The following is a 25076-nucleotide window of genomic DNA, read 5'->3' on the forward strand; positions in this document are numbered from 1 at the left end:
GCAGGAGCAGTGACCAGGTGGTGTAGTCCGACAAGCAGAGCCCCCAGCCGGAGTTCGGGCCGTGGGGCGTGTGGCCAGTGCCACCTGGGTGCAGAAGGAGCCAGGTTAGAGTCCTAGCGGTGAGGCCTCTAGGGAAGGAGGTGGGAGGTGGTTGGTTCAGGGATGGGGTGGGAGTCGAAAGGAGAAGGGACCCTGCAGTTTGCCGTAAGAGGAAACTGGAAACCCAAGTGATGGGGAGATGTTTTCTTCCAGCAGGACAAATGTAGGGACTGTTGCCATGGCGCGTGTGTGGGACCCACGGCTTACACTCATTCACTCTAACGGAAGGGGCTTTGTGCCGGCCTCCACCTGTGTTGTGCTCACAGTGGCCCCGGGGGCCGTGCCTCTGTCCGCCCTTTACCATGGGGATCCCGGAGTGAGCAGCTGGCTCCAAGAGGTGTGGAGAGGTGTAAGGACTCACAGCAGAACCCCTGTCCCCTCCATCATCCCGTGCTGCTTCTCATATGTGTGAACCCCCAGTGGACCAGGAACTGGAGGTCCCAGGAAGTCCCCGAGACCAGGAGGCTAGCCTTCTGCAGGAGGTCCTCCCAAGGCCCACTTCCAGACAAACAGGTTTAATTCATGCAGCCCGAGCATGGGTCTGTTTTAGAGGTACTCCCTGGGGTCCAGGGACTCTAGAGGTAAGAGCCGCTGCACCATATATTGTTATGTGGACACAAGAATTAGAATTTGATGTGTGTTTCACATCTTTCTGGTACCGGTATTAGTTGAGCCGTATGAAGTTGCCATTTCTGTGAGAGTCCAAAGTAATCCCTTACCAGTGCCAATAGCTATAAAGACAGCACCTCACAGACTCTGCCTAGGCACCTCCACTCCATGTCCCCAGCAGTTCACATCAGCAAATTTTGGGTGGCCATCGGGCCCCTCCTGGTGAAATGGCCTCCCCATGCAGGGCACCTCCTCTGTGAAGCCTTCCCGATTCCCCCTGACCCAGCTAATTGCTTCCTCAGCCCAGTTCCTACTCCCCCCTAATACCCACCACTCTATCTGGTAATCAGTTTGTTTATGTCCAACCTCACATGGAGCTGGCAGCCCTGGGAGGGCCGTGTCTGAGCCACGAAGATCACCTGCCTCCCCCTCATGTGGCAAAGTGTCTGACTTCCATCATCTAGTTTTCTCCCTGCCCCCAAATGGTAGCAAAGTCTGCCAGATTTTTCTTTTTAAGTTCTGAGTATCAAGAATATATTCTCTTGTTAAAGGACATAGTATATTTTTTATCCTAATGATTTTATGAAAGGAAAGCTGAATGATATCCAAAAACGGATCAAACTACCTAAGAATGAAACAAATATGACAAAGCGACCTGGGTGCAAAGTTCACAGATCAACGGCACACTCTTCCCTTGGCCAACAAATTTAATAGACAAAATTGGCATCAACTCCTTTTCTAAAGAGCTTGTGTGTGTCAGGGTTGATGGAAAGAGATTCAGGCACAGGCGCCATGCCCTTTGCTTGCTGCCACACAGGGTCCTCCTGACAAAGCAGCCAGGACCATAGGGTACATACAGTTCACAGGTCATTGTCACATCCATCATCCCATTTGGCATCCTGGAGAAAAGATCTGTCACCCTCGTCTTGTTGACCAAGAAGCAGAGGCCCGGAGATGCTTGTGCAATGCCGGAGACAGGAACACACCAGAGCTTCGTGTGAGCTGTGAGGGATCCAGCTTCCTAACTCCAGCTGGTGGGAGGGGTTGCCACAGTGTGGACATGCACTGTTCATGAGTTCATCTTGTCTCCTCGAATCTTCTGGGTGGAAAGGAGAAGGCCTCACGTGGGCAGTTTGCAGTCAGGGCTAGCAGGGAAGTTATCTGACAGACATTCAAATGCACACAACCCATACTCTCTCTGGACGTCACGGCTTGAATCGTGTCCCCGCCGCCAAAATTCATAGACTGAAGTCCTAACCTCCAGTACCTCTGAACACGACCTTATTTGGAAATGAGGTCATTGCAGATATAATTAAGATGAGGCCATTCTGGAGTAAGGTGGGTCCTAACCCAATATGACCGGTGTCCTTATACAAAGGGGGCATTTGGAGATAGACAGACTCACACACACACAAGCCAAAGCAACACTGGAAGTCAAGAGAGAGGCCGGGAACAGATCCTCCCCCAGCACCTTCAGAGGGAGTGTGGCCCTCCCCACACACCTTGATCTTGGACTTCCGGCCTCCCACTTCCGTGAGAGAATATATTTCTGTTGTTTAAGCCCCCAGCGTGCAGTATTTTATTACAGGGGCCCTAGCAGAGTGATACATCTAGCATATGGTCTATTTTGGATAATGTTCCATGTTACAGAGGGTAAATATTGACCAACAGTGAAGGGGTTGCAAAGATCACAAGGAGAAATTCTGCTCTCCTGGGGAGCACGTCCTCCCCAGCAGAGGTGAACCGATGCAGGGCACCATCGTGGGCCGTGTTGTGTCCTGCGGGTCTGGGAAGACGGGCATTCGGTTACCTCCTTGTCACCAAACAAAAGCTTTCCTCTCCAAAAAAAGAGCAAAACAAAACTAGTATACCTCTGGCCCCCTTGTTCCTCTGGGGGTATCAGAGTCCTCTCCCCACTTTCAGAAAGAGAGCTGACGCCTCACTCGAGACAGGCAGGCAGTACTTCTTGCGGCCGTAACGCCACTGGGCCTCTGTCTGACTTCCTGTTGTTTACGAATCTCATGTGTATCTCTGCATTTGAGCCTCACAACCGCCAAGGGCTCTGGCCTTCTCAGAAACTAATCCAGTTTCAGATTGTGCGTAGGCGTGGTTCAGGGTGGGCCCAGCCTGGAGCCAGGTCCAGCATCGTGGACACCACAGGGGTGGTGGACCCTGAGTCACATAGCTGGGCTGGTATCCCAGCACCACCCTTCCTAGCTGTGTGACTTTGGGCAGGTTACTTAACCTCTCTGTGCCTCATGTCCTCCTTAGATTGAGTAGATAACAGCCCCTGGCTCACAGGGTTATCATGGGAAGAGAGGCCCAATTGCACACAGAGCCTGCACTTCGTAAGCACAAAGTGGACGGCTTCTGCCTCTCACGAATGAACGTTCCATGCACACAGGAATGGGTCAAGTGTCATTCAGACTCTTTGAGGTAAATGTGTGAGTTTCAGGCATGTCTGAACAGAGACCATGATACCAGGGACGTCGCTCTAAGCCAGCTCGTTGAGTTCCTCGGACTTTGGCCAGAGACTTGGCTTCCAGACGAGCGTTTCTTATTCCGCTGGCCACTCTGTATTTGGGACAAAGCTCGCCCTGTGGGTTTGTTTGAAGAGACCCACCTCTAGTGAACTGACTCTGAACCACTGTGGAAATGCAGGTTGGTCAGGAAAGAAGTGGGAAAGTTCAATAAGAAACTACATTCAGGAAAGTTAATTTTGTCAGAGCCATTGCCGGGTAATCAAACGACCCACATGACAGGTTCAATGGGCCATTAAAGTGGAGACACCTGCAGCCAGGTGACCTGGGAGAGCTCAGCCTCCAGGGTGCCTGGGACGCATGTTCCTCTGACACCCACCACAGCATGCTTCTCAGGCCTTCCTCAGGTCTCTCCTGGTGGACTTGCTGTCTGGGGCATGAGGGACGCGCGAACATGATTTGTGGACCACGATTAGAAAAGGTCGGGGGATCTGTTCAGGACTCCTCCAGTCAAAAGGGGGCAGAGAACTCCAACCCCAGCTACCTTAACCGGAAAACTAGGAGGCCACTTCACTCTCCCAACTGAAAGCCTGGATGGATGACCCAGGACCACAACTCAGAGGCCCGGGGAGGCCCCTGGGGGAGACGCTCCGCTCCTGGAACTGAGGGCAAGGGAGTCCTCGAGCCCAAGCAGGGACTGCAGATGGACAAGCGGCTGGATGACCAACGGGCAGGCGACCAGCCTACTTCGGTCCCTTCACACATCACTGTCCCCTGCAGTGCTGGCAGGAAGAAGCCTAACTGGGGCACCAGAGCTGGTTCCCACTCACCTCCCCCCAGGGTGGTGGGCTCGCCGGTCCTGGGGGACTCAGCGTCCTGCCCTCCGTGCCAGGGTCGCCGGCCGGCCTAGGGGCGAAGGCATCAGATAACAGCGGACTGTCCCAGCTTTTTGCAGGGAGACCTGGCTGGCGGGCGGAGGTTGGTGTGACTGACACTTTTGCCGATTGCCCTTGTCACTTAGGATTTGGTATCAAACAGAGCAGGAGTCTTGGCTGGTGGGAGAGGCCGGCGCCAAGCCCAGCAATCACACAGATAAATATGCGATCACAACTGAGGCAAGTACTCCCAAGAAAGCAGCCGCAGGGCATGTCCTTGGGTGAAACCTGTGGTGAGCGGAGTGGTGTCAGGCCACGCTGGGCTCTGTGAACAGCACCTGAGCCCCCAGCAGAGTGGGCTACCGGCGGCAGCAGGGAGACGTAGTGCCGCGAGCTCTTGATGCCCAGAGCACGCTGTGGGGCCTGGATGATTAGTCCAGACTCGGGGTGGGGAAGGGGCTGTGGACAGACCTCCTCCGGGGTCCCTGCGAGGTTCCTGTGTCATCCTGGTGAGACAGCAAGTGGCCTCATGAGGAGGGGACGTCAGCCACGGGTAGGATGGAAGGGTCCAGGTGACCCCAGGAGAGGGGACGTCAGCCACGGGTAGGATGGAAGGGTCCAGGTGACCCTGGGAGGGAGACCGCAGTGGACACTCGCGGGTGCGGAAGGCAGTTCATCCAAGCCCCCGCAATGCCCTCGCTGTCTTTCCTGATGTAACTAACACACCTCCCTCAACAAGCCAGAGCAAGTGCATCCCCTTCCTGTTTCCTCTAAATCGCATTTTTTTTTTCTGCTAAGTTCAAAAGAAATTAGATTCCAGGCAGGTGTGCGTGGGTATATTCCGAGGGAGAGGAGCTCTCCATTCAGTCGGTGAGCGCGCAGGGGCTGAGTGCCCTGCACAGGAGCGTGGCTCTGTCCAGCGGGGAGAAAGGAGGGGACAGACTCAGTGCCCAGACGGTCACCTCTGCTGCTAGAGAGGACGGGGCGGTCAGCACAGACAAGGGCCACCCACCCTAGAGACAGTGCCCAGCGTGCACCCTGAAACCAAGCGGGGTCCCCCGACTGAAAAGGACAAGGACGGGATTCTCTATGGATTCCCCAGTGATGTTCGGGGTCCTTACAGTTCATGAAACAATGCTGTTAGTACTCCCCATCCTGGTGCACCGTCCACCACGGGGACAGAAAGCGACAGGCAGGGTGCCTGCTCGGCCCCGCGCCAACGCCGGCCGCTGATGGTTATTTGTAGTGACCCGGGGGACCTGAGCTGGCCGGCACTAAGTGGATTTGTATAAACCATCCCCGGGAGGGTAGGGCTGGAGGTGCTGGGGAGGCAGGAGGGTGGAGCTATAGGTGCACCCTGAAACGTGCAGGGGAGCGGGGTGGAAATAAGCTTTGCATGGCGGAGAGTCGGCTGTGACAGCTGCACCCAAAAGGCAGGGAAGCTTCAGCCTGAGGATTTGCACTAAAAATAGAATCGCTGGCTTGTGGGTAGAGAATTTGACCCAATTAGAGATTACCAGTTTCAGGAATTACTGGAAAAGAAATCTCATTAAATAGGTTAAATATAGGAGCCAGAGGCCGAAAAGGCCATCTGTGACTAAAAGGAAAACCAAAACTCCAGAAGGATTTTTAAATGCATTTTGCATCTGCTGTACAGGGAAGGGACTTAAAGTGCTGTAAATGCAGCCCAGGGCACCTGAGCGATGAGCTCCTAGCCGTGCATTTTGCAGAGGGTGGAGGCAGGTGCAGAGCCACGCTGCTGCCCGCCAGCCCCGTGCTCACTGCTGTGGGGTCTGGCTAAGCTGGCCCTTCTCCGTGCTGAAGAACTGCAGCTCTGGGTCACACTCAGTGTTGGTGACAGCACTCAGGTCAGCCCACAGGGAATGTGAACGGGACCCCACCCCAGCCCGCTCCGGATTCCCTGCGTCTCTAGACACTGCCTTTCCCCGGCCAGGAGCCCGGCAGCCTCCCTCCACGCCTCCCTTCCTCGCCTCACGTCCAATCTGCTTCCCAGTCCTGTGAATCCGGCCCCTGAAATAGCTTCCTCCTCTGCGTCTCCACTCACGCCCGCTGCAGCTGTCTTCATCCGGGTCTTCACCACTTCCTGCCAGGACCACTGGAACCGCCCTCCCTCCCATCACTCAGTCGCTGGCACATTTTCCCTAAAATGTAGAAAGCGTCTTATCCATTCCATGCTCTAAAAAAAGATGTTTCCTATTGCCTCAGAGCATCCCGTAAGCGTGTTTTTACAGCACACACGTCCTGAGGAAAACCCTAAGAAAAGAAACGCTGTGTCTGAAAGCTTTCAAGAGATGCTGCAGGCAGGAAACCCACGCACCCTGGTTGAACGCTGCCTTTCAACTAACTTGACCACAGAACACCTACGGGCACCACGTAGCAGAACACCTACGGGCACCCCGTAGCATGAATGGGCTCTGGGCAAGGCGGGGCAGGCCAGCACCCAGACCGCCCCCTCCCCTACGCACCTGCGTGCTGTTGCCCCCAGCTCAGCCTGGTGATGCTTTACCTGTTGCCTGCTGTCACCTGCATGGTCATGCCCTCTCCAAACCTCTCCTCTGCCTTGCAGAGTTTCACCCACTGCATTGGCCAGAAACCTTCCAGCTCAACTGAAAGGAGTGGAAACCAGAGCAGCAGGTTTGCTGCACGTCTTTGATGGGTCCTGAGGCCCAAATCATGCTTTCCAGACACCCGTGGGAGCAACGCCAAGAAGGGCAGGTGCCTCTTGCGCCTTGGGTCATTCCGGGGCAGCTCTGTCCTCCACACGCCAGCAAAGGCAGCCCAGCGGCCCCCAGGTGCTCACTGCTGGGACAGTCACTCTGCCGGGAGCCCACAGTCCCCGATAGCCAGCCCCAGAATCTGGGTCCTGTGTCCTCCCTAGGCAAGGGGGCATCAGGGAGACACATTAGCCTGGCGCCCCATTGGAGCCATGTCAACTGGGAAAGGCTGTGACACTGGTAAGATAAAACACAGTCAGCACATCCCCATTTAAGGGTCAACTTGGCTCCCTCTTCATCAAAGGAGACCCCCCATCGCCCCACGCTGATTCCCTCCATGCTCCCCTGCCTTTCCACACTCATCAATATCTGTCTCTGTAGCAGGTTGAACCGGGTCCCCCTGGAACTCATGTCCACCTGGATCCTCAGAATGGGACTTTATTTGGAAATAAGTTCTTACTTAACTCTAGTTAAGGGTCTCAAGATGCCATCATCCTGCATTTAGGTGTCTTTATGAGAGGAGAAGACACAGAGGGATAAAGGCCATGTGAGGACGGAGGCAGAGCCTGGAGTAATGCTGCCTCAATCCAAGGGCACCAAGGCTGGCCAGCCACCACCTCAGCTGGAAGCGGTGAGGAAGGATTCTTTTGCAGGTGTCGGAGAGAGCACAGCCCTGCCAACACCTTGATCTTGAACTTCCAGCATCCAGGTGGGGAGAGGATAAATTTCTACTATAAAACCACCACCCAGTTTGTGGTTATTTTTTACAGCAGCCCTAGGATACTCTTACAGTCTTGAAGGACAATTATTTCGCTACCTGCATCTCCCTCTCTTGTGAACCCCTGGAGCACATGGCCACTCCTTATTCATTTTTACGTCCCACTCCTCCACACCCAGGGCTTAGCTCCCCTCAGCGAGTAGCCAGCAAATGTTCCTGCATTACGTTTCGTTGAGTCTCACAGCACCGAGGGTCCCGTGTTTCAGAGCAGTGATGGCCACTGAGTCAGAGCGAGCTACTCAATCATTTGTGGTCCCTGGTGTGCCCAGCGCTGGGGCCCTGAATCTCAGGCCGCCCTCGCCCACCTGTGGTGAGGCACCCAGAATGGCAAACGTGCATGAAGCCAGGCGTCCACGTGCCTCTTGTGGGTGAAAATATGTGTGTTTCTTTCCTCTCCCATACATGTTTCTGTGCATAAATTTTTACAAAAATTTTATGACAAATTTTTTTAGCATCTTTATTGTAGTATGATTGCTTTACAATGGTGTGTTGGCTTCTGCTGCATAACAAAGTGAGTCAGCTATACGTATACATATATCCCCATATCTCCTCCCTCTTGCGTCTCCCTCCCACCCTCCCTATCCCACCCCTCTAGGTGGTCACAAAGCACCGGGCTGATCTCCCCGTGCTGTGTGGCTGCTTCCCACTAGCTATCTATTTTACATTTGGTAGTGTCTATATGTCCATGCCTCTCTCTCACTTTGTCCCAGCTTACCCTTCCCCCTCCCTGTGTCCTGAAGTCCATTCTCTACGTCTGCGTCTTTATTCCTGTCCTGCCCCTAGGTTCTTCAGAACCCTTTTTTTTTTAGATTCCATATCTGTGTGTTAGCATTTGGCATTTGTTTTTCTCTTTCTGACTTACTTCACTCTGTATGACAGACTCTAGGTCCAACCATCTCACTACAAATAACTCAGTTTCGTTTCTTTTTATGGCTGAGTAATATTCCTTTATGACAAATTTTTATAATCAGGAAAATGTAATTTAATATGGGTTGATTGAAATCCAACACATTACAGGTTTGCTGTGAGGACTAATGAATAAATCAGAACAGATAGGGAAGGACTTTGGCCATTGTAAAGTAGGCAAAATAAACATTATTATTGTAATAATAATATTACAATAATAATGGGTATTATTACAATATACAATAATATATTATTGTATTTCTTGGGCAGGTCAAGACAAATTGTACTCAATGAGAGAAAAGCAAGCCAGTTTATATGTGTTTTCAGTTCACAGTGATTAAGTCCCTGTTCCCGGCCTGCTGGGGGAAGATGCAGAGCCTGCCTCCAGGGCCTGGCCAGAAATGACAGCAAAGCAGGTCTTGGGCTTCCCTGGTGAACTCTGGTCAACGCACTCTTTCTTTGGTCAGGTATTGTTTAGAAAGAGAGAGCTGGAACCCTGCAGGGAGGGCTTCCTTCTCCCCACACAGAGTTGCAAGCAGGGGGTAAATGCTTAGTTATCACGTATTAATTCCCGGGCGGTCCAGTGGTTAGGACTCTGTGCTTCCACTGCAGGGGGCACAGGTTCGATCCCTGGTCAGGGAACTAAGATCCTGCAGGCCACGCGGCACAGCCAAAAATAAAAATTAAAAAATAAAATAAAATAAAAGTTCCCAGGCAGAAACTGAGTTAGAATGCTAAGAAGTCATGGAAGAGAGAATCCAAGCTTCATGCAGGTGCCACTGCACCCCGGGGGGGATGGACAAATCAGGACACTGGTGAGGGTGCCACAACGTCAGAGCCCACTGCTCAAGGCTTGTGGGATGCAAAGGGGTGTGGCCCAGGTCCCCGAGTGCTCGGCAGGGTGCAGCCCCCAGCCCCATGCACACCTGTGTGCACACCTGCACCCGTGAGCACGGTGGACAGGCTGGGCACTCCTGGGCACTGCACCTGGATTTTGGTGGGAGTTACTGGGGTGAGGGGCACAGTTCACTTTGCAAACCACTCAGAGCTCAGCTCCAGCCTTACACCCCCCTTGGGTTTGTTGCTGCCATTGACCTTTTCCAGAGTGAACCCTCCACCTGTCCGGGTGAGACCTCTGCCAGCCTCCCTTCTCTCAGCCTCAATATTTTCATCTGTTGTAAAGGAGGGTGACTGATGTTCCCTCACTGCTGTGAAAATGGGGTGCTCTGCCCATTGTGGAAGTACTGGGGAGAGCCCCCCACAAATGCCCTGAGAGACTGTGGGTGGGAGGCAGTCAGCCCCACCGGGAGTCAGCTCCACCTCCCGGTCAGCCCCACCGGGAGATTGATTGAGGAGTTGTGGGTGGGATGGTTCAGGGGCTGGGGAGCAGGCTGTCCTCCACTTCTTCCTTCCTTCCTCATGGCGGGAGAAAGGGACGACCCAGAGCAGTCACCTTGGGCCCGGGCTGGAGTTTACCAGTGTGGGTGGTACAGCCAGTCCCGGACTCCCCTTTGGGAAATCACATGCTAGGGGAAAAAACTTTTCTTTTATATAAAAAAGGTAGGGAGACTGGTCTAGAATAAACGAGGCATAATAACCGATAGCAACACATGAACCTTGATTGAATCCTACTTGTTGATTGTTTTTTAATTGAACTACAGTTGATTTGCAATATTGTGTTTGTTTTAGGTGTACAGCAAAGTGATTCAGTTACACATATATATGTATATCTATTCTTTTTCAGATTTTTTCCATTATAGCTTATTACAGGATATTGAATATGCCTCCCTGTGCTCTATAGTAAGTCCTTGTTTATCCATGTTATATATAGTGGTATCAGTTAATCCCATACCCCTAATTTATCTCTCACCCCCGTTTCCTCTTTGGTAACCATAAGTTTATTTTCTATGTGAGTCTGTTTCTGTTTTGTAAGTAAGTGCATTTGTATCATTTTTTAGAGTCTACATATAAGTGATATCATATAATATTTGTCTTTGTCTGTCTTAGTTCACTTAGTATGATAATTTCTAGAATCCTAGTTTTTAATCCATAAAAGAGCTGTTGGGAACAGTAAGGGAAACATGAAAATGGCCTGGGTCTGAGACGATATTGGGGAATTACTAGGTGGCCAGCTGACTTGATTTTCTTAAGTGTGATAATGATGTTGCAGTGACGAACTAGAGTGTTTTGGTTCTTAGGACATGGATGCTGGGATATTTAGAGATGAAGTTTCACAATGTCCATAACTTTCATCGAATGTGTTCAGTTAAAGAAAACTCTCTTTCCGCTTTCCCTTATGTTTGAAAGTTTCTATATTGAAAGTTAGAAAAGGGAAGAGGGAGGGAAGGAAAAGGGGCACCTGCAGGGAATTCAGCCCAGAAGTGCCCCTTGGCTACCAACAGAATCATTAAATGTTGCCTGTCAGAAAGCACCTCGGTTTGGTCGCCTGGTATCTCCTCAGACTAATATAAACCGAACCTGAGTTCATACTCAAAGATCATCAAGGACATAAGGAAGCAAACTACTGAGAGTAACAGTCAACAGAAAAAAAACCGACCATGGATTTAGACCCTCAAAGACCTGGGATATTGTAATGATCGTATACAGAGTATCAACTAATGATGAATACATTTTTTAAGGAATTAAATGTGTAGTTACAGAAGTGAGTGAGCAACAGACTATAGTACACAGTGTCTTAAAAGCGGCCAGAAGGGAAAGATCTGCAACTTACAAAAGAACAACAGGTGGCCTGAGAACAGACTTTTCAAACAGCAACAAAAAGTAGCCCTCAAAACCAGGGAATTACAATTTATAGGGACTGGGAAGAAATAACTCTCAACTGAGAATGGTGCAATTTGCAGAAAAAAAATTTCATGAATGAGGATGAAATACATTTCCAGAAAATCAAAGACCAAGAGAATTGCACCAATATACCAACAATAATGAAATTTCTAAAGGAGTACTCCACGAGGAAAAGAAAATGAACCCAGAAAAATTATCTGAACTGTGTGGTGAGTGAAAAGACGAATACTGGGCATACAAACAAAATTAAGTAATTCCTTGATTATAAGAGCTAATAGGTAACGACACCCAAAAATGGAAAGTCAAGAAACAGGAAAGAAATGCAAACACTGAGCAAAAGACAGCTGGGTAACAAGGCTAACACCAGGCAGCATAAGCTTTAATACAGAAAGTGTTCCTAAGGACAGGGAAGATCACAACATAATATCAACAGTTTCATCAGGAAAATACAGGTGGTGGTCAGCTCAGCCTGCTGTAAAAAAAACACTGCGATAACAGATATTTTTTTCTCACAGCTCTGGAGGCTGGAAGGCCAAGGTCAAGGTACCATCATGGTCGAGTTCTGGTGAGAAACCACGTCCAGGTTGCAAACAGCTGACTTCTCTTCCCATGGTGGGAATAGGTCAAACTAGTTCTTTGGGGCCTCTTCTTATTTTTTCATTTTTATTTTTAATTTTTTTTTTTGGCCACACAGCTTGCAGGATCTCAGTTCCCCAACCAGGAATTGAAACCCAGCCATGGCAGTGATAGACAAGAATCCTAACCACTAGGCCACCAGGGAACTCCCTGGGGCCTCTTCTTAGAAGGGCACTAATCCCATTCACAGCGGCTCCACCCTCATGACCTAATCACCTCCCAAAGGACCCACCTTCTAATACCATTGCATTGGGGATTGGATTTCAACATGTGAATTTGGGGGAGAGACACATTCAATCCATACAGTATAAGAATTCTAAATTTGCATGCAAAAAGTCTACTCCAAATATGTAAATTAAGAATTGGTAGAGCTACAAGGAGAAATTGATGAACATATTATCAGAGTGGTTGATTTCAATCCACCTCTTTCAATTATTAATAATTCAAGCTGACAAAAAATGAGTAAAGCTAAACAAGATTTGAATGAAACTGTTAACAAACTTGGTTTATTCAATAATACATTCTTCTAGGCACATATGCAACATTTACAAAAATTTAACACTAGGTCACAAAGCAAACCTCAAAAATGTCAAAGACTCAGATATATACAAACCAGTCACCCAGCCACAATGAAAGTAAAATGTGTGTAAATATAAAAAGATTGTTAAAATGTTCCCATATGTCTAAATAACTCATGATTCAAAGTGAAGTAATATCAGAAAAATTCAAAATACTTCAAACTGAACAATAAAAGATACTGCATAGCAAAACTTGAGACATAATGAGCACAGTATTTAATGGGAAATGTATAGCCTCAAATACTTAAATAAGGAAGAAGCAAGGCTAAAAATAAAAAACTAAGAACCCAACCTAAGAGGCTGGATAAAGAACTATAGAATATCATGTGAGGATAGTGTTAGTAAAGAAAAGTCTAAAATTCAATAGAAAACAAGTATTCCATCTTAAGGATCAACTAAGCCAAATGGGTTTTTTTTTTTAATGACTAATAAATCTGACAGTGCTTTGTAGAAGTTGATTGTTTTAAAGGAGAGAAAGTATAAGAAAATATTAAGAATCTAAAAGAGGACTTAATTACAGAAGCTGCAGTTTAAAGAAATTAAGATGATACCATTCATGAATCTGTGGCAACGTATTTAAAAGCATATATAAACTGATCCTGGAAAAATATAACTTAAGAATAACGTCTCAAGAGGAAATGAAACATTCCAGTAGTGGCATAATCATTAAAAGAATCAGGTCAGTAATTAACAGCAGGCCTAGGAGATTTTAGTGGTCAGCTCGACCGACCTTTTGAGGAATCCGTCTCTCCAGAATCACAGACAATTCCAGAGTATAGAAAAACTGGGTGCACTCCACGTTCTTTTATGAGCTATTATGCTTTGCTAGCATTAGAAAAAAAATCGGTAAATATCATTCTCCAAATTAATAGATTGATGAGGGAGAAACCATATGATCATCTTAATTGATGAAGTAAAAGCATTTGATGAAATTCATCACACATTCATCATCCATCTAATTAAATACAAATGGAAGGAGACTTCTTGATAAAAGTCTTCAAAAACATTATTCTTTATGATAAAATCTTAGAATCATTTTCTTTAAAACTCAGGAATAGGACAAGGAATCCCATTCTCATAAATTAGTTTCACAATTTACTCGAGGTCCTGGCAAACTATAATAAATAGTATTAAATAAATATAAACAGTATTAAATAGTTGCTAAAGATCTGAAAGCTTTAAGCATTGGAAGATCATAAGGAACAAAGCTAGTATTATTTAATTTATGATATTCTACATCAAATATTCAAGAAAATCCATACCTAAATTATCAGACATGATACATATTTAACAGTATGACTGGCTATAAGATCAACATCAAAAATTAAGAACAGGGGGCTTCCCTGGTGGCGCAGTTGTTGGGAGTCCGCCTGCCGATGCAGGGGATGCGGGTTCCTGCCCCGGTCTGGGAGGATCCCGCGTGCCGCGGAGCGGCTGGGCCCGTGAGCCATGGCCGCTGAGCCTGCACGTCCGGAGCCTGTGCTCCGCGGCGGGGGAGGCCGCAACAGTGAGAGGCCCGCATATCGCAAGGAAAAAAAAAAAAAAAAAAAAAAATTAAGAACAGGGCTTCCCTGTTGGTGCAGTGGTTGAGAGTCCGCCTGCCGATGCAGGGGACACGGGTTCGTGCCCCGGTCCGGGAAGATCCCACATGCCACGGAGCGGCTGGGCCCGTGAGCCATGGCCGCTGAGCCTGCGCGTCCGGAGCCTGTGCTCCACGACGGGAGAGGCCACAGCAGTGAGAGGCCCGCATATCGCAAGGAAAAAAAAAAAAAAAAATTAAGAACAGAGGTGTTTATACCTCTGAAACAAATAGAGACAGAATTTTCCAAATGATCCCTTTTATAATGCTAGCCAAAAGTTTAAGGTACCTAAGAATAAATGCAACAAAAGACACGCAAGTCCTATAGAGATAAAATTATGAAACTTTATGGAAACTTTAGGGATGCACACACATTTTTTTAAAAGCCTATTTTGTAAGATCAGGAAAAAAACTGAGCTGCAGAGACATTCAAGCTGTCATTCAGGAAGAACCTGCTCATAGCTAGCTCACTGTTTTTCTCTGTGAAAGTCAGAGAGAGCCTTAAACTGTTTTTGTATGTGTGTATGTGTGTGTATGTATGTATGTGAGTGTATGTGTGTCCGTGTATGCATGTGTGTGTGTGTGTGTATTTTGCTGAATTATATAATCGGGAATGTTATCCCAAATTCCACGCTATAAATCAGTGGTTCTCAAACTTGAGCCTGCATCAGTATCCCCTGGAGGACTGCCCTCCCCTCTCCCAGTTTCCGGGTTAGTAGGTCTAGGCTGGGGCCAAAGACTGCATTTTAAACAATTTCCCAGGTGATGTGATGCCGCTGGTCGAGGGACCCTGCTGTATTTGTTACCAAGTACTACCAATAAACATTTCTTTCTGCCTAAACAGCCTATGTTACTCTATTTCCTCAATCAGCTTATGAGATAAAAGCACTAAAATCTGATTGAAAACTTGGGAAAATGTTTTTAAATTGCTAAAATTTGCGTTTCCCATTATCTGAACAGGAATAGAAATGAACAATTTTATTTGACAGACATAATCTGTTCTATATATAACTACACAATTATAGAAGCAGTGACTCTTCCCATTAAATTTTCAAGGTGGTCGCTGTGTTGTCTCACTCTGAGTGGGTCAGACAGGCAAAGCAAATGGAGAACACTTCACCATTCCCATCCCGTCCATGGGCAGCAAACCACCAGGGGACAGGAACTCTAATTTACAGCACTAAACCCAGCACAGCAGGATTTGAAAGCTAAAAGAAGAATTTTCACATTTACCTAAATGTTTTCTATCACTTTAAAGATTCATGTTGATTTCAGTGAGTTTTATTTTGACTAGATCCAAGGGGAGTACTTTCAGTACTGGGTCTCCCCACAGTGTCTAGTTCATGTATTCATACAAATAAAAATAGAAAGCTTTCAGTGCGTTTAGAGTCCTAAAATTATTAATGACACAACGGGCTTTCATGAACTCATACTGAATGGAAAAAGTAAAAAGTCAACATTATGCGTTCCTATGATTCCAAGCAGGTTAAAATTCAATGTACAGAAGATACAGTTTCCTGTATACATTTTCATATTTTCTACCGTGAGTATAAATAACAGGGGCTAGTATGCAGAGCCCTCGCTGTGTGCCAGGCCCTGCGTAAGCATTCTAGGTATCTTAGCTCTTGCAATCCTGGCAGCGATCCTGGGCATGGGGACAGGTGGGTACACTGAGGCACAGAGCTGCAGGTGGCTTCCCCGCAGTCCCTCAGCAGTAACCCGGGGCTCCGTCGGGCGGCGTGGTCCCAGGGTCCTCGCTGTCACTCCTGCACTGGCCTCTTCTTAAATTTAGGGAACTGGAAAGAAGAAAGTAAAGCGTGAGAAGCCCCCAGCACTGGGGGCAGGGAGTGAGGCTGCAGGGCAGGGTGCTCAGCGGTGCCTGTGCTCTGGACCCGCCAAGAGGGCCCTCCCCTGGGGCAGATGGCAGAGAGCCAGGAACCCTGGGCCCCTTGGCCTAGGACGGGGGTCCTTCACACGGAAACAGCACTTTGCAGGTGGTTCCTGCCCTGAGATGCCCACTCAGTCATCTCAGGATGGGGGATTGTTAACTCCCCTTTGGGGTCTGAAAGTCGAGGCTGATGGCCCTGCCTACGTGGGCCGTAAGACATCCATATTCCCACACTTTGCTCTCTTGCACATTCTGACCGGTACATGTACATGCACACGCGCACACATACACACGGGCTTTGTTGCTCTGCGGCATGTGGGATCTTCCTGGACCAGGGCTCGAACCCGTGTCCCTTGAATTGGCAGGCGGACTCCTAACCACCCATCATGTAGCTTTTAAATGAATTTTTCTTATACTAAAATAGGAAACTAACACACACTGCAGAAAATGTAAAAAATAGAGGGACAGTAAGGATGCAATCAATGCTTATCTCCTTCTAATATGAACTAATTTACTAGTGAAACAGACATCTTGTCATCTATGTCTTGCCTTTACATCTCTTTTTCATTTGATATGAGGCTGTTTGCTGTCTTTTTGTGTCCCTTACTGAGTTTTCTAGTGGTGTTTTAAAATTGGATTTCAACAGATCTTTATATATTTTAAAGATATTAACTTTTCACTTGTTTTAATTATTCTAAATAATTTTGTGGTTTGTTCTTTATCTTTCAATTTTACTTTGTCTTTACCTTTTTTGAGATGTAATTCATGTACCATAAAAATCACCATTTTTTTAAACATCGTTATTGGAGTATAATTGCTTTACAATGTTGTTTAGTTTCTGCTGTATAACAAAGTGAATCAGCTATACATATACATATATCCCCATATCCCCTCCCTCTTGCATCTCCCTCCCACCCTCCCTAACCCACCCCTCTAGGTGGTCACAAAGCACGGGGCTTATCTCCCTGTGCCATGTGGCTGCTTCCCAATAAAAACCTAAAAATAGTACTAACATACGACCCAGCAGTACCACTACTGGGCATATACCCTGAGAAAACCATACTTCACAAAGAGTCATGTACCACAATGTTCATTGCAGCTCTATTTACAATAGCCAGGACATGGAAGCAACCTAAGTGTCCAACAGATGAATGGATAAAGAAGATGTGGCACATATATACAATGGAATACTACTCAGACATAAAAGGAAACAAAATTGAGTTATTTGAACTGAGATGGATGGACCTAGAGTCTGTCACACAGAGTGAAGTAAGTCAGAAAGAGAAAAATCACCATTTTAAACTGGATAATTCAGTGGTTTTTAATGAATTTGCAAAGTTACACAATTGCCACTAATTCTGCAATATTTTCAGGACCTCAAGGCAGTCGTGCTCCATCCTCACCACCCCCAATGCCTTGCAACAATCAATCGACATTCTATGTATGGATTTGCCAACTCTGGACATTTCATATAAATTTAATTATATATTATGTGGCCTTTTGTGCCTGGTTTCTTTCATTCAGCATAAGGTTTTCAAAGTTCACTCACATTATAGCATGAATCAGTACTTCATTTCTTTCCATGCCTGAATAATATTCCACTGTATGAATATAACACATGTTATTTATCCATCCATCCGTTGATAGACATTTGTATTGGCTCTTATGAATGATGCTGTGATGAACATTTGTGTACAACCTTTTGTGTGCACTTGTATTTTCAATTCTCTGGGGTATATACCTAAGAGTAGAATTGCAGAGTCCTCCGGTTTGGCCTCTGGAGGAACTGCCAAAGTGTTTTCCAAAGTGGCTACACCGTTTCACATTCCCACCAACAACAAATGAGGGTGTCAGTTTTTCCATCACCCTCATCAGCACCTGCTAATATCTATCTTCTTATTCCAGCCATCCTACTGAGTGTGAACTTGTATCTCACTGTGGTTTTAACTTGCATTTCCCTAATGACTCACAGTGTTGAGCATCTTTTCATGTGCTTATTGGCCATTTATATATATTATTTGGAGGAATACCTATTCTAATCTTCTTAGTTGGGGTCTTTAATTTTTTTACTGTTGAGTTGTAAGAAGAGTTCTTTAAATATTCCACATTCTAGACACTTATCAGATATATGATTTCTCCCACTCTGTGGGCTTTCTTTTTCCTTTATTAATAATGTCCTCTTATATATAAAAGTTTTAATTTGGGTGTAGGCAAAATGACTTATTTTTTTCCTTTGGTTGCTTATGCTTTAGGTATCATAAATAAGAAATTGTTTAATTCAAGGTCACAAAGACTTACCTCTATGCTTTCTTCTAAAAGTTTTAGAGTTTTAGCCCTTACATTTAAGTATTTGTTCCATTTTGAATTTATTTGTTTATTGTGTGAGGTAAGACTCCAAATCCATTCTTCTGCATGTGGATATCTAATTATCCTAGCATCATTTGTTGAAAAGACTATTCTTTCCCTTTTGAATTGCCTTGACACCCTTGTTGCAATCAGCTGACCGTAGATGTTGGGTCTATTTCTGGACCTTCCATTTTATTTCATTGATCCATATGTCTATCTGTGTGTCAGAACCACACTGTTATGATTACCTTAGCGTTAAAGTAGGTTTTTGAAATCAAAATGTAAGCCCTCCAACTTTGCAACTTTGTTCTTCTTTTTCAAGATTGTTTGGATATGTGTGGCCCCTGCATTTCCATATGGGTTTTCATATAAGTTTGTCAATTTTTGGAAAAAAAAAAAGGCTATTGGAATTTTATGAGGGATAACATTGAACCTGTAGGTAATTTGGGGAGTATTGCCGTCTTAATATTATGACTTCCAATCCATGAATATGGGATACCTTCCCATTTATTTAAACTGATTTGTGTACACTGATATTGTATCCTACAAACTGGTCCAACTTATTAGCTCTATTGGTTTAATTTTGTAAGTTCCTTCCTTAGGATTGTCTATGTACAAGATCATGTCATCTACAAATAGAGATAGTTTTACTTCTTTCTTTCCAATCTGGGTGCCCTTTATGTCTTTTTCTTGACTAATTGTCCTGGTTAGAACCTGAAGTACAGCGTTGAATAAAAATGGTAAGAACAGACATCCTTGTTTTGTCCCTGATCTTAAAGGAAACACATTCAACCTTTACCATTAAGTATGATGTTAGCTGTGAGTTTTTCATAGATGCCCCTTATCATATCGAGGAAGTTTCCTTCTAGTCCTAGTTTGTTGAGTGTTTTTATCATGAAAGTTGTTGGATGTTGTCAGATGCTTTTCCTGTGTCCATTGAAATGGTCATTTTTTTCTCCTTTTTTTCTATTAATGTTGTATATTCTTTATTAGTGTCCTCGAGCTGCCATAACAAAGTATCACAGGCTAGGCAGCTGAAACAGCAGACATTTATTCTCCCACAGTTCTGGAGGCTGGGAGTCCAAGATCAAGGTGTCAGGAGGGCTGTTCCTTCTGGGGCCCTATGGGAGGGTCTGTTCCAGGCCTGTCTCTAGCTGCTGGTGGCAGCATAATCCAGTCTTCACATGACACCTGTTTGTGTGTGTGTGTGTGTGTGTGTGTGTGTGTGTGTGTGTGTGTGTCCAAATTTTTCCTTTTCATATGGAGACCAGTCATATTGGATTAAGGGCCCACTCTATTCCAGGATGACCTCATCTTTAACTACATCTGCTTCCAAATAAGGTCACATTATGAAGTTCTGAGAATTAGGACTTCAATTTGTAAATTTGGGGGGGGGGGGCACGATTCAGCCTATAACAGCTTAAATACAATAAAATGTACAGATGTTAAAAATGTAGATTAAGTTTTACTTACCTATTCAATATAAACTCATAGATGCACCACCCAAATCAAGATAGTAAATATTTCCAGCACCCCAACAGGGTCCCTTGACCCAGATGGCTATCTTAGCAAGACTTTATTTTGAAACCAAAGATCTGTTTTTATTTTCCAGTATCTGTTTGAAGCTACATTATCTCAGTGGGGCCCTTATACCCTCCTGTCTCTGGGTTCTGACCTTTTCTAAGCAAAAAGTCCACTCCAAGCCTGTCGGTTCTATGGCTAAAACCAGAGGAGACATCTGTTAACTGCTTCAAACAAATCAGAGGCGATCCTGTCTGGTTTCTCTCCTGGCACTGATGCACTGTCCAATCATCGTTGTTCATCTGGCGAGGGTCCTGGTTAATAAAGGAGCCGGGTTAACTCACCCTGTCCTTCAGGGCTAACGTCCCTGTTAGATTCCCCTGCACATCCCAGACCAGCTCCATGCTGTAAACTGACAGACAGTGGCAGCTACTTACCATGCCACCCACCACAGGCTTCTGAGTGGCTAGATGATGCAAGAGCATTTATTCCCACTTAACCTGAAGGCTTACATATTGGACTGGCACTGGCACTTTGTCACTCGTTTTTCTCCTGGCCTGTTCATTCTTGTGTTTTTGTTATAGATCCTCGTAGTTGGCTCACCAGAAACACAGAACAAAATTCAGCAGCTGCAATGATGATTAACTCTCAGTCTCCTCTTGTGGAAGCCTCTGCCCACCAACGACCCTCTAAAGATCTTCATCTGCTTCTTGCAAAAGCATCTTAAGCTCAGTCTGTGAAAAACTGATATCCCCACCCATATTCCTCCTTAAAATCATATTGCTTTGCCCTTGTTAGTTTTTTTTCCCTTGTCATTATTGTTTTGTTCGGTCTTTGGTTTATTTTTTTTCTTAGTTTAGTAAATCTCTCTTCCATCTACTCAGTCATCCAAGAAAAGCTCCTGGGGATTATGCTAGGTGCCTCTATTTTCTTATATCCAATCACATACCTATCTCTCGGACACTGGGTACCACTGCATCTCTCTCTCCCTCCCCATCCCTGCTGCCTGAGAGGTAGCTGTTTTCCCACCACAGTAGCCTCTCCCCTCTCTTACTCACCCCCACCCCCTCAAGTGTCATCAAGTTGAATTTTCTAAATGGAAATATGAGTGTGTCTCTTTGTGCCTAACACTGTCCAGAGCCTCTTAATAACCTCTGGTTCAGACCATAAAGGTTGCACATGCTCTGAGCTCCACCTGTCTCCACACCCTGGGCCCCAACCAACTCGAGGGGCTTGTAGTTTCTGGAACTCTCCCGGCTCACCGTGGCCTCCATGCCCATTTTGCCTCACTGCCCTTGCCCACCTTCTCCACCTGGGAACACTTGCTCAGCCTTCCTGCTTCAGCTCACAAGCTTCCACCTTCGGAGTCCTACCCCTGTGACCATCCTCCCCCAGCGAAGTGAGCCCTGTCCTCAGCACCCCAACCTGCAAGCACCCAAACTCTGCTCCCAGATTAGTTATAACTTCAGTGGTCAAGAGTGCCACCTGGGTTCAAGACCCTCTTCCAACACTTCTAGCTGAATGACCTCGAGCAAGTTGGTTGACCTCTCTGGGCCTTGATTTCTGTAAATGGGGGTCATAATAACCTACCTCCAAGGCTGTTACAGGGAATGATGTTTTACTATTGCTACCTAGGAAATGGTCAGTGCTCAATAAATATTCCTTATTAATATTCCCTTTTACATCTTTCTATTAAACTGTTCCTACAGTGGAGCAATACCTGAATTCCCGTGATGCTGTGAGCTCTCTGAGAGGGGGAACCACTGTTGACCATCCCTCCAGGCTGAGGTGTAGCTCTGTGCCCCATGCACAGATGACAGATGAAATCACAGTAAAAGATCTCCACTGTGTTTATCCCACTACTCCCCTAGGATGGTCGAGGGGCCGTCCGCCTAGCTTCCATCAAGGGCATTGCAGATGCTAATGAAATGCAGCGCTTATACGTATCCTTGGCCTCATCCACCTTTCCTGGGCACGCCACCTGGGAGATGACCATCCGGTCACACTTCTGTACTGAATGACTTTGAATTGGTTGATTCCATGGGCTATGCCCTCGGCTGCACCAGGGAATCAGATGGAATCATCTGGAGTTCAGGAATTGCCGCTTTGAGTAGGTAGTATGCAGACTCCAGTGGGAATGTCTGTCTGAACCTCTTGGTTAGAACCCAGATGCCAATTCTGCTCATGGCCTGGGAAGCCAGGCTGACATGCTGGGCTTCTGTGCCTGGGACCCTCCTCACCTTTTCTCTCTCAGCTGGAAAATGGGGAAATCGTGAAACCAGCCTCACTGAGGCAGGGCTTTGTAAATATCACGTAAATATAATACAGAATGAAAGTTCTTACTCATAACAAACTGTGTACAGCACAAAACGTGGTCCTGAGCAAGTCTGCTCGTGAAATCTCGTCTAATGGTGACAATGAAGAGGGATTTTGTCCCTAAAGGTGGCCCCAAACATCCTGGGAAGAGCTGTCAAGGTTTCCTAGAAGAATATGAGAATAGCAGCCGCGTGGAGCGCAGCCCAGCCTCCTTGTGAGTCGAGCCCCTGCAGCCCCCCACAGTCTGCCTTTCCTGGGCTGCAAGAGCTCAGAGCTCCCAGCCCTGAGGCGACCGGCCTCTGCCCATTGTGGTCAGGTGGCTCCCCTGGACAGAGCTCACCTGTAACAGAGCCCCACTTCCTGGAGGAGGTGGCCCGACAGAGAGGAAGACTGCGTCCCCTCGGGGCCCGAGTCCACCCTCTCTCTCTCAAGCACAAGGGTTGGGCATGTCTGCTCTCCAGGCTGGGCTTCCTCTGTTGAGCGTGTCCCCTTTGGTGGTACCCTCTCAGAGAGTGACCTGACGACCAAGCTTTAGCCCTGAGCACGGCATCTTGACCTTACCTTGACCCGGCACAGATCCCAGTATGGCACTGGGAGCTCTGGTCCCAGCCTGGCCACATTCCAGTTTGCAGTCAGGTGTGTGTCTGTTCACTCTTCCGTTCAGTACAAAAACAGTGAGTATCTGCTCCCATTGACAACTTGGGACCCACCCTCTTCTGGAGGAGCTTAGAGTCTAAAGGTGAATAAAGACAGGTGGCCAGTCCTTACGTGATGCTGCTTAACAGAGCTCTGCAGAAAAGGACCAGCTGAGTCAGGCTTCCTGGAGGAGGTGACATTTGATTTGGGTTTCAAACAATAAGTAGAGTGAACTCTTACCAGTTCATTTTACGAGGCCAGAATGGCCCTGATATCAATATCAGACCAACATTGTACCAAAAGCAAACTATAAACCATATCCCTCATGAGTAGAGATGCAACGATCCTTGACAAAATATTAACAAGCCAATTTATCGATGTTTGTATTTTTTTTAAATGTATGACCAAGTGGGGTTTAATCCAGGTTTCCAAGGATGGGTCAATATTCAGGAAATCAATCAATGTAATCATCATATTCATAAGCTAGTGAAGAAAAACCACAAGATCATATCAATTGATGCAGAAAAAGCATCTGACAACATTCGACATTCCTGATAACTCAAAAAACTCAAAAAAGAAAAAATCTACAAAACTAGGAATAGAGAGGACCTACCTCAACTTGAAAAAAAAGGATTTTCAAAAAACCTACAGCTAACATTATACGTCATGGTGAAATAATGAATACTTTTCCTCTAAGGCTGAAACCAAGTCAGGATGTCAGCTTTCACCACCTGTACTTGGCAAAGTGCTGGGAGTTCTACCCAGTGCAATAGAGTAAGAAAAGGAAGCAAAAGACATAGAAATTGGAAAGGAAGAAATAAAAGCAATGCTCGTTGTAGATGACATGATTGTCCAAGTAGAAAATCCCAAGGAATTTCCAAAAAAAAAAAAAGAAAAATTCCTAGAACTAGTGTGAGTTCAACAAGGTCATAGGACAAGACCAACATGCAAAATCAATTATGTTGTTCTCTACTAGCAAGCAACACATGGAAACAGAAACTAAAAGTACAATGCTATTTTAACTGCTCAAAAAGTAAGATACTTATGTATAAATATAATAAAATGTGTACAGAACTTATATGTTGAAAACTACAAAATGCTGGTGAGAGGAATGCAAGATGATATAAGTAATTGGTGAGACATACAGTGTTTGTATTGAAAACTTCAATGTGGTAAAGATGTTATTCTTCCCCAAATTGCTATACATATTAAATGTAATTCTATCAAAATCCCAGCAGGAATTGTATAAAATGTGGACTAGATTATTCTAAAATTTACATGGAAAGGCAAAGGGACTAGAACAGATCAAACATAATAAAGAAGAATAAAGTGTGAGGAAACACTCTTTCAGACATTATACAGTTACAGTAATAAAGAGTGTGGTATCAGCAAAAAGGCACAGAGATGAGTGGAATAGAAGAGAGCCCAGAAACAGACCCACTCAAGTACAGACAAGCAATTTTTGAGGAAGATATAAAAGCAATTCAATGGAGGGAGGATAGCGTTTTCAACAAATGCTGCTGGAGTGTTTGTATATCCAAGAGACAGAAAAATGAAACTTCACTTCAGTTTCCCTCCACACACCTTATAAAAATCAACTCAACAAAGATCACAGACTTAAATGTAAAACTCTAACACCTTTAGAAGAAAACACAGTAGAAAATCCTCAGGATCTAGAGTGTATTGCAGAGTTCTTAGAATTGACATCAAAGACACATTCATAACAGAAAGAAATTGATAAATTGAACTTAAGCAAAATTTAAAATCTTAGCTCTCTGTGCAAAAGACCCCATCAAAAGGGTTAAAAAACAAGCTACAAACTGGGGGGAAAAGTTTTTTGACAACCACATATCTGACAAACATTAGTGTCTAGAATCTATAAAGGACTCTCAAAACTCAATAGTAAAATATATATATGTGTATATATATATATATATATATATATATATATATATACATACACACACATATATATTCCAATCAGAAAATGGGCAAAAGATGAAGATATACGAAATCATGGAAGGGGATATTCAAGGGCCAAATAAGCACATGGGAAGATGTTTAATATCTGTGGCCATTAGAAGAAAGGCAAATAGAAACCATGATGAGACACCACTCCTCATCTATTAGTATAGCTAAGATAAAAATAGCATTTGGGGGCTTCCCTGGTGGCGCAGTGGTTGAGAGTCCGCCTGCCGATGCAGGGGACACGGGTTCGTGCCCCGGTCCGGGAAGATCCCACGTGCCGCAGAGCGGCTGGGCCCGTGAGCCATGGCCGCTGAGCCTGCGCGT

Source organism: Stenella coeruleoalba (genome assembly GCF_951394435.1).
Source record: "Stenella coeruleoalba genome assembly, chromosome: 9".
In the NCBI taxonomy this organism is placed as follows: Eukaryota; Metazoa; Chordata; class Mammalia; order Artiodactyla; family Delphinidae; genus Stenella; species Stenella coeruleoalba.